We start from the raw sequence: 12,147 nt of genomic DNA, 5'->3' as shown, positions 1-12,147 counted from the left end.
GATATGAGTGAACTTTACTTTAGGATCCCTACCCCCTGATTTCTACCTCTCTTGCAATTGCATCAGAACCAATATTTTAGGGAAAATTTCTGTTTCTTAGTTGACAACCTGAATTTATCTCCTAAGAAGGACACTGTAAGCCATTAGACCCAGAGCCTTTTGAGCCTCCTTCATGATCAACTCAGAGCAATTGCTGTGTGAATTTCATACCATTTCCTATCTGAATAATACTCACTTACCTGTGCCTACTGCTGCGTTTTGTCCACTTTAACAGCTATGAGCTGTACCTGTTTTCAAATGTCTGAGCAGGTGTCACAGCAATGGTATTGCTTACCTCAATGATAAAAATTATGTCCACATTTTCAGAAAAAAAAAAAAATCTTCAGGCCTGTTTTGAAGCAAGTCAAAACAAAAAGCTTAGTCATCATGCTAATTTATTGTTTTCTTTTAAATAATGATGTTAAATATTAACTATTTTTTACTTTGGAAGATATATGCCTGCACTGCCCATAAGCATCCAGCCAGCAGATTGATTCAGTACATGAACATTTCTCTTTAAGAAGAGTTTCTGAATTTTTACAAATACTTTCTCTTTTTTTTTTGTGCTTCTTCAGCTGTAGCATTTATAACGATTTTATTCGTTAATTCCAACTTCTAGTATGAACATGGACTTCTGATAACACAGAGACGGGAAAGTTGTGCATTCAGCTGTGAAAATGTCCAAGGAATAATATTTGACATTACTTCATATGTATTCACTCAAAAAATAGTGAAAAAAATTTGATGGGCCAGCTTGCATCCTCTGGTACTTCTCAGAATTCATGGCACTTTAAAATCTAGCTCTAGATTGCCAATTGCAAAATACATTTATTCCAATTTTTATAAGTACAATTTTTTATCTATTTCATTGTAGGGGGAGGGAACAGAGGAGGTTTTTATGAAGCATTCATCTGGTTTTACACTACATGAAGAGGAACTCAACCAATTCTAAGCAAATGTGCTCTGGGCATTTAGGCATTTGGAAGGCATACTTGGGGTCATTTAAATGCTGTTTTCACTGCTAGCTGTGTTTGGTTTATTCTATCATCACTGGCATTTATTGAGAAAACCCAATTTTGCTTAAAACACAAATGGAGCACAAATAATATTGATCCATAATACACATCTTAAGAGAGTGAGACTGATGCTGCAATTTTCAATTATTCCACTAGGTTTAATTACATTATATGCAGACCAGAAAAGAATGGTAAAATGTATATTATCTCTGGTAAATTTTATGTATTTGCTTTACTGTGAAATAATTATAATTTTTAACAGTATACAAATATTAGTTTAGTGTCCTTTATCCACAAAAGAAAATATATATTTTAAAATCCATGAAAGAGGAGGTCTCTGGTTTGGAGACTTTCCTGTATATATTCAGAAACTTAACCTATTTCTATTATATATGCTTGTTAAGACTAGGGAGAGAGGAAGAATATGAACTATCAAAAATCTCATATGATGTTTTCACAGGTATTGAAAATCCTTATTATCCAAGCAAAAATTAAGTACTTGCTAGGAAGTCAAGAATATTCTTAAATATTTCTGAGGTTGAAATAGAATTGTTTTGAAGTATAGCGCTGTTGACATTTTGTTTTCTTTTAAATGTAGTCATTTTGGCAGTCACTATTATAGATATTAAAGGTCAGTTCCACTCACAAAAGCACTTTAAACTTATCAAATATTTGAAAACTAATCAGGCATGCTTTTTACTCAGTGCTTCATATTTAGATGTCTGTTTTTTCCTGGTGTATTTACAGTTTTGTATTTTTACCTTGTAGTCAAATTATCATGCCATAGTCATGTAGGTTTTTCCTAGTTCTGTTTCTGGATGTTTCCTTGTGAAATGAAATTTAAGCACCATTATGAACTTGCAGTTCCTCTTTGGTCACACAGATTCTGCTGTTTGCCTCTTCTAGAAAACTGTTCCATGAGAAAGGCTGTTTCAGCCTTTCTCCTAGATGAGGACCACTGAAACTGGGGATGAGTCGTAGCTTCTGTCCCTTTCATAGAGGCTTGGGAAATGTGGTCTTGTTAACATGCTCACATGAATTAGTCTTCTAATAGAGACACTTCTTGGTCTTGCACAGCTAATAACCATAGATGACTGTCAGCTGTATTAAAACCATTCTTCATCTTTTTCACAGTCCAAAAATAGGTTTGTTTTCTATTTGTTTTTTTTTTTTTTTTTTTTTTTTTCAGAAAAACTAGTGCAGTGGTTTAGATACAGGAGGAAGGACTCCAGCTTTAAAATGCAGAGCTACTGTCTTTTGCTACCAAAGGCCTAGAATTATCGAGGCTTTGTCCAACTTTGAGAAATTAGTAGAATGAGTTCTCTCCTATTGATGATGCCGTCTGTGTGACAGATAGTTGGATGGTCAGGAGGCTCTGTAGGCTCCATGGGTGTATTTTTGCTGGTGCATACTGACTTCTCTGTGTTCCTCAGCCCTGCTGTATCTTTACCCTCAGCAGGAGTTGACTCCCCTGGACAAGTCAGCAGCTTTGCCCACTGCAGAGCAAGCGCAGCACAGTGTTGGTGGACAGCTCATTGGAGCACTTTAATGCATTACTGTCTGATTAATGTGCCCGTTAATTGCACCGCTCCAGAGCGGCCGCTGTGAAGGAGAGCAGCGGTCGTGTCACAACAATTAACCTGTGCATTCTGGCATTATGGCAAAAAAATTTGTCATCTCAATGCATTAATGTAAAACTGGGACAGCGTGGAAAGACGCTGTTCAGCAGACAGTCGGCTTGTTCTGTAAGCCAGCAGGCACTGAAAATGTATTTATTGGACAGCAATGTGAAGCAGGTGGGCTCACAAGATAACGATGTACCAGAGGAAGCTGCTATGTAAGGAGCAGCAGAAAGGAGAGTGCATTTTGAACAGGTATACAGAGATCTTGTCATCTCATCACTATTTTCTGTGGCAAACTAGCACTGCTATTAACATTTTGACTTTAAATAATCTAATGTCATTCCTTCATTATGCTTTGGAATTTTTCTTTTCTTTTCTTTTCTTTTCTTTTCTTTTCTTTTCTTTTCTTTTCTTTTCTTTTCTTTTCTTTTCTTTTCTTTTCTTTTCTTTTCTTTTCTTTTCTTTTCTTTTCCTTTCCTTTTCCTTTTCCTTTTCCTTTTCCTTTTCCTTTTCCTTTTCCTTTTCCTTTCTCTTATTTGGGGGGGTTTTAATGGAGTTTTTTTTTTTGGTTTTGGAGTTTTTTTCATTTTGGATTTGGATTTGTTTTGGTTTTTCTTTTTGAGGCAGGGAGACTATCTTTAAACTAATGTCCCTAGCTTCCAACCAACTGGAACTGTGCACTTAAAAATATGACTTTTAGTTATGACTCAAGACGTCAATCAAAAGACAAATTTTTTGGCCTCACGTCTTTATATGCATAGGGTCCTTCTTTGGTCTCATGTTTTGGAGTAGTGAGATAAATCCTGGCATGACAGAAATTTGCCTAACTTTTTAACTTGGTGAAACCCCATTCTCATGGGCAAGCCAGTATGAAACCCTCAGCCAGTTCAGCTAGGATCTCTTGTGGGTTGAAACAAAAAAACAAAACAAAACAAAACAAAACAAAACAAAACAAAAAAAAAAAAAAAAAAAAAAAAAAGGAAGTTTTGTTTTCTTCCTAAAGATGATGACCTGTGTGGGTTCAGTCTGTCCTGAGAAGTCTGTCCAGCCTTAACACTGAATGACCATCCTGTGTGGAAAGAGGCAATAGCTGATTCAAACAGATAGCCTGTGTCCAGACATAGCTTACAGGAATTCCTATGTTCAGCACAGTATTGAAGTGTGTCCTGTGGCCGTGATAAAATTCAAAAACAATTTTATTGATCTGGTTAATTTTTACCGGAGGGAAAGAAAAAGGAAAAAATAAATCATAAAATGCAACAATTTCTGGGAATATGGGGAAATGTGTCTAATCATGCATATCCTTGTATGTATCTGTTTATGTGACATCAGGATAATGAAAAATTACTTCTTTAAACTGCTCCAAAGTCATGGTAATCTGATGTGTAAATCCATTTTTAAGAGATTTATAATGGTTATTGTATGACTAGACAGAAAATCATATTACCAGATTGCTACAAGTCATAAAACTTGTGATGGAAATATTCTGAGTTTTCTATTGAAATATTATTTTGTCTTCTATGCTGTTTCAAATAATAATTTTGAATTTTAGTTGCATCTTTTAGCCTGTTTGTGTTCTTTCAGGAAATTTCTTGTAGATTTTCTTCTGTGTGATCATGAGCGTCTAGTTGGTTTTGCTGTCTGGAAGTAGGAGCAAAGGCAGTGATTAATTCAGCAGCTTTTCAAAAACTGTTGTTTTCTCTTTTGAATTTTAACATGGGTATCTCTGGCTTCTACTTGCTTTTTATGCTTTAATTTTTCACATTAAATTTTAATTTTATAAAGATGAATCAATGAATACATTCTTGATCTTATTCCATTAATCTCTAACATCTTGTCCCATTGATAGTCTCAGAGCTTCAACTTGATGTGTCTCTTCCTGTCTCTATTCAGTTTGTTGTCTTCTTGCTGTAACTTTGGCTTCTTCTGTATATGGCTTCTATGAAGAATGCTCCCACTCAGGAGCCACTTTCTGCCTATATTTCAGCATATTCTCAAACTTTAAGACAGAGGTTGAAACAACCTTTTAGCTGAAACTCAACATCGTGCCCTCAAAATCTTTAGGAGAGTTACTATTGACTTTGGCAAGAGGGGGAATCAATGTGTGGTGCAGTTTAGCCTCATCCTCTTATGTGTCTCATCACTAACTGACCCTGAAAGCTGCTGGATGGTGCAGTAATTCTGTTTATGGTATGCTTCAGGGAAAAAAAAAGAGCTGGACTGCTGATTGTGAACTCTGCACAGGACAACCATATAAATAAGCACGGAGATTTTGAACATATCAGATAGAGAAGGACCTTCAGAGATCACTGCATCCAACCATATGCTCCAAGCAGGGAACTAATAAATTAGTCTTGCCTAAAATAATTATTCCTTTGGTGTATTTGAAGTATATAATCTAGGTGGACAGCTATTGCGATCCAATATGAGTTAAAATAAAATTTGCAATTAGGTACTTAAGCTTTCAGCAATTCCAGTAATATTAGGGAGGTAGTACAGAATTTACTTAAAATAAGGACCAAGGAAAACTCACTAGTATGTTTCAATGGTATGTGATAAAGAATTTTGCAATGTGAATTCAGCAAACCGTGGGCTGCCTGTAGGCACCCCTGCTTCATAAATATTCATCTGACCTTCCGGTTCAGCTGTAGTCAGAGGGTAGAAGCCCTTGTAGATTCAGTGAAGCAAGTCAGATCATGGTCATGGGAGACATGGACCTATTACGTTCCTCTTTCCCTTTGTTCCACCTAATTTCTGTAGGCAGTAACTTCTTTAACCACTAAAGTCATCTTCATGTTATCAGCCTAATCCTTGTTTTTTAATCATATCTTATGCGATGCTTGGAAAAAATATCAGAGCTGAGGACAGCTGAATGAAACTGTCTTCATAAACACAGGAGTTTTCAGGTGATTTGTTTTAACTTATCTAAAATATACCAAACTTCTGTCATTCATTACAGTTATTCTAGGCATATGTTGACTGGTCCTTACCATAAAGATCTAAAGCCTGACTGCTTCCCTGACTGACTTCATGAAAGCCAACATGCATGAAGCATTTTTCCTTTCACCTCATCAAGAAATTATTTAAAAGCACCAGGCTATAAAACCATTTTGTATCACAACCCTTAAGTAGGTTATAGCCCAGTGGTTTTGCAGCAATAAATCTGAAGAAGAAACAAATAAAAGGCTGCCTCTGTAATGAGTGAGTGGAAGAAACTTTAGGAGACATTGAGTAGAAGAATCTCATTTATAGGAGTTGATTGATATCCATGGAAAACTTCTCAAACTTGCAAGAAGGTTGAGAAAAAAAATAGCCATAAGAAAAATTACTGACTAGGACTCAGTACACTAATATCAGTTAGCTAGATGATTAAAATGAAGGAGCATTTAGATTTGGCTCCTCCTTTAACCCATCAACAAATTGAACACTGTATAAATTTGTAATGCAATGTGCATTTTTTGTGGGAAAAGTTTCCATGGTAACACAGCAGAAAATCAATAAAAGCATTGTGGTGTGATCTAAACACTGCCGCAACTCCAGGTAAAGTTTGAAGCAGTACAAAAACAGTATAGTTATCAGCAAACTGCAGATATTTTATCTAATTCAGCCAGTCGCTTAATGTTTTTCAAGGATGACTCTAACTTCATTCTGTAACATTGGCCTATTCTAGAACTATGTCTTCTCCAACATTAATTTAAGAATTAAATTGTTTTGCCCCACAGGGCAGGTGATAACAACTTAAGTAGCCAGGCAATAAACACAAAGGACCATGACTGGACCAGTTTAGCAGGTCTGCTAGTGTTTTAATGACTTTGATCCTCATTAAATATTCTGTTTCCTAGTATATCAATTTGGTCTCATTACACTGCTGAGGTTGGAAAGGAAATTTATAAAATCCTCATTTATGCTTTTTGAGGCAGAAAAAGCTTTTTTCTTATTAGTCTGGAAATTAATGGGTATGTCACAAAATATACATGTAATAGTCTTTCAAGCATTTGCCTTCAGTCAGTCATAGAAAAGGTTATTTTTACACCTATTAAGTATCACAATATACAGTGAAATGGAGGTTGGAAGGGACCTCTGGGGGTTATTGAGTCCAACCCCTTTCCCAGGCAGGGCCACAGGCAGCCAATTGCCTACAGCAGTGGCCACAGAGCTTTTGAATGTCTCCACGGATGAACAGTCCACAAAGCCTCTGGAAAACCCCAAGCCCTGTCTTCTCTAGGCTAAACAGCCCCCTAATCATCTTTGGAATGTCCTCACTGGAGCATCCTTCACTGAACTCTCACCAGTAATTCCATATCTCTGCAGTGCTGGGGAATCCTTTTTGTCAGTTTTTAATGATACTGCCAAAAATTCTGTGAAGTATGCAGGCTGCATAACACAGATTATTGTTAAAATCAAGAGTTACTCTGTTAGGTACTGAATCCCTTGCCCTAATATTTTCACCAAAAATCTCTCCGTTAGAAATACTTAAAACTCAGCAATGAAATTCAGAAGAACCATTAAAATTCCTGCAGAGAGTCAGTTGCAGAAGGGTATTCCAACCTGGCCAACAGAAATCCTGCTTAATGGGGAAAGACACAAAGTATTGGAAACATGCAGCCTTGAGAAAGCAGGGAGGACTTGATTGCAAAGACCAGTGCAAATGCCTCAGGAAAGAACTGCTCAGATTAAGGATGGGGAAAAAAGGCTTTGAATTGTGATGTGCTGAGAACTGATGGTAAAGGGAAAATGTATCTCTGATCAGAAGCAGATCAGTAGCAGTAAAAAGTCAAGATGAAATATTCAATATATGCAACTGAGTAGTGAGCAGTACCAAAGGACATAATCTGCAACATTGGTATCTTAAATTCCTTGCTTCATCAGCAGTAAGAGGAAGAGAAAGCAGGAAGAACTTTGGTAAATCCTGCCAACTTTTATTAAGGTATCAAAAATCAGCTGAATACTTTTCCTCTGGCATCTCATTCAGAAAACATTTGACTGACTATGCATAAGATTAAAGGGCCTAGATCCAGTAGAGGGTTGTGCCCAAGAATTAGATAAGCCAAATATTTTGTGCCGTGATCTTTCTGTGTAGTCAATTTTTCTTAATTTTACTGTCTACAACGAATGTGGAGATTTTGCCAAGGACTCCCTATGAACACAATATGAACAATTCAGCTTTCCATATAAAATTTAGACATAATTGTGTCTTATGAAAATAAAGCACTAGTTTAGACCAAAATATGTCATTTACCGGTGGTAACAGCTAGCAAAATTTGAGCTCTCTTTTTTAATTGGGGGTGGGGGGATGGTTAGGGGTTTTGTTTGTTTGTTTGTTTGTTTTTGTTTCTTTTTTTTGTTTTGTTTTCATTAGTTGATATTTTTTGAAAGAAGGGTTGGGTTTGTTGGAGTTTTTTTTGGGTTTATTTGGGGGCAGGGGTGAGGGGAGGTGGATTTTCCTGTTTCTTGTTTAATTACTGTTAGGAGACCTGGAAAAACTGTGCTTGAGTTATACCCAAATGTTTCACCAATTAAAATAGATTTCTTTAGAACTTTCTCCCTAACATGTGCAAGGACAACTTGTGAATTATGTTTCACATTACTAACTCAATTAAAGCTCAGCAATATCAGAGTAGGATTTGTGTGTACTCTGTCAAGAGAGATGCTGTTCTAAAGATCACATCCATCATGTCTAAAGCTGTTCCTGAGTTTGGATGATTCATGTTATATGGTGGTTACATTTTGTCCTCTGCACTTATAAAAAATAAAATTTTCACACAGCCGTTCAATTTGGACTTCACCCAAGAGCTCCTACTACCTGATGCTGGTACTTATTCTACAGTGTATGAGTTTTCTCAGTTTACTAATTTGCAGGTTAAGTGAAATGGTACAACGTGCACATCTTATAAGAAAATTAAATGTGCAGAACCATGCCAATGGCACATTCCAAAATAAAGGCTTAAGTGTAGCTGAAATTAAATTGTCACTACAGAAATGTGTTTGACTGCACATCTCTACTTTGGAAGTGAGAAGTATCGTACTGGAAATGCAGAGAAAATGTGCAAACAAGTAATGTTTTAGTAGAAATGGTATGCCACTGTTTACTCTCTGTGTGGAGTTCCAGCATCCCAATCTACCCAAAAATCACCCATGTTTTAAAACAATTAATAAAGGGAACCAGAAGAAGAAAATAAAGCAATGGTAGAAGAAGTAAATGGACATAACTGTAAAACCTACATATGGTGTGATTAATGCCATCTGTACATAAAAAACTAAAAATAGACAACTTGAGAAAGTGAGATGAAGTAAGGAAAAAAAATTGTCATCTTTGTTCTAGAAAGAGAGGTAGCACCATCCCACTGCCCAAAATAGCCTGCCACCTTTTACCAGATTTTCTGTACTGATTCTTTTAAATATATTCTCTGCTTGCTTATTTCATTAAATACTAAGAAATAAGAAACATATCAGTGGCATTATAGAGTTGTTTTCCAGCTAGCAATAATATATACATGACAGAAAAGAGATTTTTACAATATATATTTTCTACCAAAAACATAGCTGTATGATCTGAGCATTATAAATAATTAAATGTACCAGACAAAAGATTATTATTGTTATTGTGATTTTTAAAGAAGCAATAGCCTTTGTGCAATGAAATCTTTCCTCTTTCTAAATGCAGAAGGGAAGATGGAACAGGAAACAGGGCAAGAGAGATGGAATTCACATTCAATTAAGGCATATATTTACTTATGTAGTCAATGAAATGAAAAAGGTAATTCAGAGTGCCTAATTTAGCCTTCTTGGATGAAAGCCTGTTAGCCTCTGTAATAGGATTCCCTCCTCAGAGCTGGCCCCTTCCACCTCTGCAATCTGGAAACATGCTGAGAGCAGCCAGTGCCAAGCATGCCAAGATTTCCTCTCTGTGCCTAAGTGAATGTATGATTTCCATTTGCCAGAGGTGTAAATACAATTTTCTCTTGAGGTTGGATGGAAGGTCTGGAAGCAGACTGAAGCATAAAGGTCCCTAGGCCTGGCTGGGTTCTGTTTTTCTATTGAGTCTGTTCAGCAAAATGGGAAACACTGTCCATGGCATTCAGCTACTTGTGCTGCAAGACATATTTGACTGCCAAGGGGACTGTGTGTGAATGTCTCATTAGGGCTGAAGATCCTGACTTGGTGTTCCCAGATATCTGCACCATCTTTTAAGGTAAGAAGTTTGAACTTGGATTCCATATATGACTGAATGGTAGCTGAGATTCTACTTCAGTGCTATGATAATATTTGTAGGAGATAGAGATAGGCATTCCCTTTGTTAGAAAAAATTTGTAAGTGGAAAACAGGACTTCATGTCAAAACCACCAGCCCTTTTGTCCACTGTGAGCACTCTAAATATTGACTGAACTCAACAGGTACTGGGGGACCTTTGAGCCTTTGCAGACACAGACCCTTAGATACTTTTATAATTTGCTAAATGAGAAAACCCATCTCTGAAACTGGCAGAGTATTCAGCCCTTTAGGGCTTTTCATTTGTTTATGTTTCCAGCTTTTGCAGAATAACTGAGGCATTACATACTGTCATAAAATGACTGGATTTTGTATAGCTTTGACTGTAAATAACTTGCATGTATTTTATGAAAAATGTTTTTCCTGAGTGTTTTAAAATCTAAATTAAAATTTAGGTTTTATATTTAATATAAATTGAATAGTTGAGTTCTCTCTTTGTGATTCCATCTTGTGAATTCATCACTCTTATTTCAATAGTATTATGAATGGCACTTGGTCCTTCTACTCTTTCTATAGTTTATGTTAAGTGATAAGAATTAGAGACATGTCTGCTTTTTTTTCTATTGAGAAATGGCTTGGCATTCATTTAAATCAAATTTATAAGCCATTGTGTTCAACCTGGTAAGGCTTAAGGAGTTTTCAAAAGCCGAAAGAAAGTGTCAGTTTATGGTTTCTTAAGAACCAATGTTTTCTGCAATAGAGAAGCTTTTCTGGTTGAGTGGTTTTTAGTATCTTGTTATAATAATATTTTAATTTCTTTTTACTGGCTTATTTTGAAGCTGAACACAAATCTTGAACATGTTGATCTTGAATGACCTTGAATGTTAGACATTCAAGCTCAGAATTTTTATGCCATGTGATTTCCTTCTCATGCCTCATCACTGAATCTGTGTATTTGCAAACGAGAAAGCCTGTGTCTCTCCTGTTTTCAGAAGCATCTTTCAGTCATTGTTGAAAAGGCTTTTCAGCTGTCTTAGACATGTAGGCATGTGATTTCACTTCAGGAAGAGGAGATTAGGTCATCTTCCTAGAACTGACTAAAAGGAAGTGAAATCTATCAGATTTGCTCTTACTTTCCACTTTCAGCAATTAAAAAGTTTGTTAGATGTAGCTTAGGCCAAAAATTTTAGAAGTTTGGGAGGGAGTAGGCTGGCCCAATGAGAGTCTTAAGTGGAAATTGAAAGCTTGAGAAATATTCAAAGTGACATGGATCACAACAAGTTGTGGGAATTCATGAAGACTTTGAATTCATAACAAGGCTGGGAATTCATGAAGACTTTGAATTGACATAAGCCTTCGCAGTCAAGAAGAAAAACAGTTTCTCTCCTGCTGAGCTTGCCTGCTATCTATCCTGGGATAGCAGAAGGGCTTACTCTGCAGTTCAGTGAAGTGGGGTGATGAAGCATTTTTTGGTATTATTGCTGGCTTAATCTTCTGTTCATTGGTAGGAGGTATGTGAAAGCAGGTAAAGTGGTTGGGGACCACTTTGGTTGGATGTGACATTGTATGAGGATGTGAGTTTACATCACCTTAATGGTGATTAAACAGGATAATTAAACAGGATAAAGAACTGGAAGTTGAATTTCCATTGGAAAGTGTGAGTCTAGCTTGGAGACAAGACTGGCATGAAGATCATTAGTGACAGATTAGTGACAACCACTTTTAAGGTTATAAACTCATGCTGGGCTTTTATTTTGGTGCCAGCCCTCTGTACTGTAAACAAAAGGAAGGCAGTCCTGTTCTGTGATGGAAATTTCAAGGCAGTTTCCCCAAAAACGTAGGAAGGGGAAAGTTTTCACTTCTGATACCAACCATCATTTTAACAGAGAAAGCAGCTAGACATGGTTCTCTGGTGACTACTGCTTGAGTTTGGGCAGTACCAGAGCAGTCCTTTTTCTACTTTTGCCTGCTGCAGAAGGAAAAGCAGCAGTGCCTACTTGGGTCTGTACATTATTACATTCATCCTGTGGTACACCTGTACCAAGTTTTCTTGTGCTAGGAGCTTTGCTGGTCTTAGTTGACATAATACATTATTTATTTGAGCACACACAGATAAAATCAATGTTAGTTACATCAGTCACATTGGCAGAAATCCTCAGCAGTGATGCTTTTGAGATGTTGTCTATTCTGCATGACTGAGTTTGTGCAGAGAGTGAGAAGTTGTAATTAACGTTTATCTCCAAATAAAAGAGGATGGGTAG

General features: G+C 36.6%; 1 protein-coding gene across 1 annotated transcript in view; it reads left to right on the top strand.

Moving 5' to 3' along the window:
• PLXDC2 (plexin domain containing 2) overlaps positions 1-12,147 on the top strand; it is a 258,828-nt gene that overhangs the window by 154,827 nt on the left and 91,854 nt on the right. The gene's annotated exons all lie outside the window — the stretch shown is intronic.

This window comes from Ammospiza nelsoni, chromosome 1, assembly GCF_027579445.1.
Source record: "Ammospiza nelsoni isolate bAmmNel1 chromosome 1, bAmmNel1.pri, whole genome shotgun sequence".
NCBI lineage: Eukaryota > Metazoa > Chordata > Aves > Passeriformes > Passerellidae > Ammospiza > Ammospiza nelsoni.
This window is presented reverse-complemented; position numbering and strand designations above follow the sequence as displayed.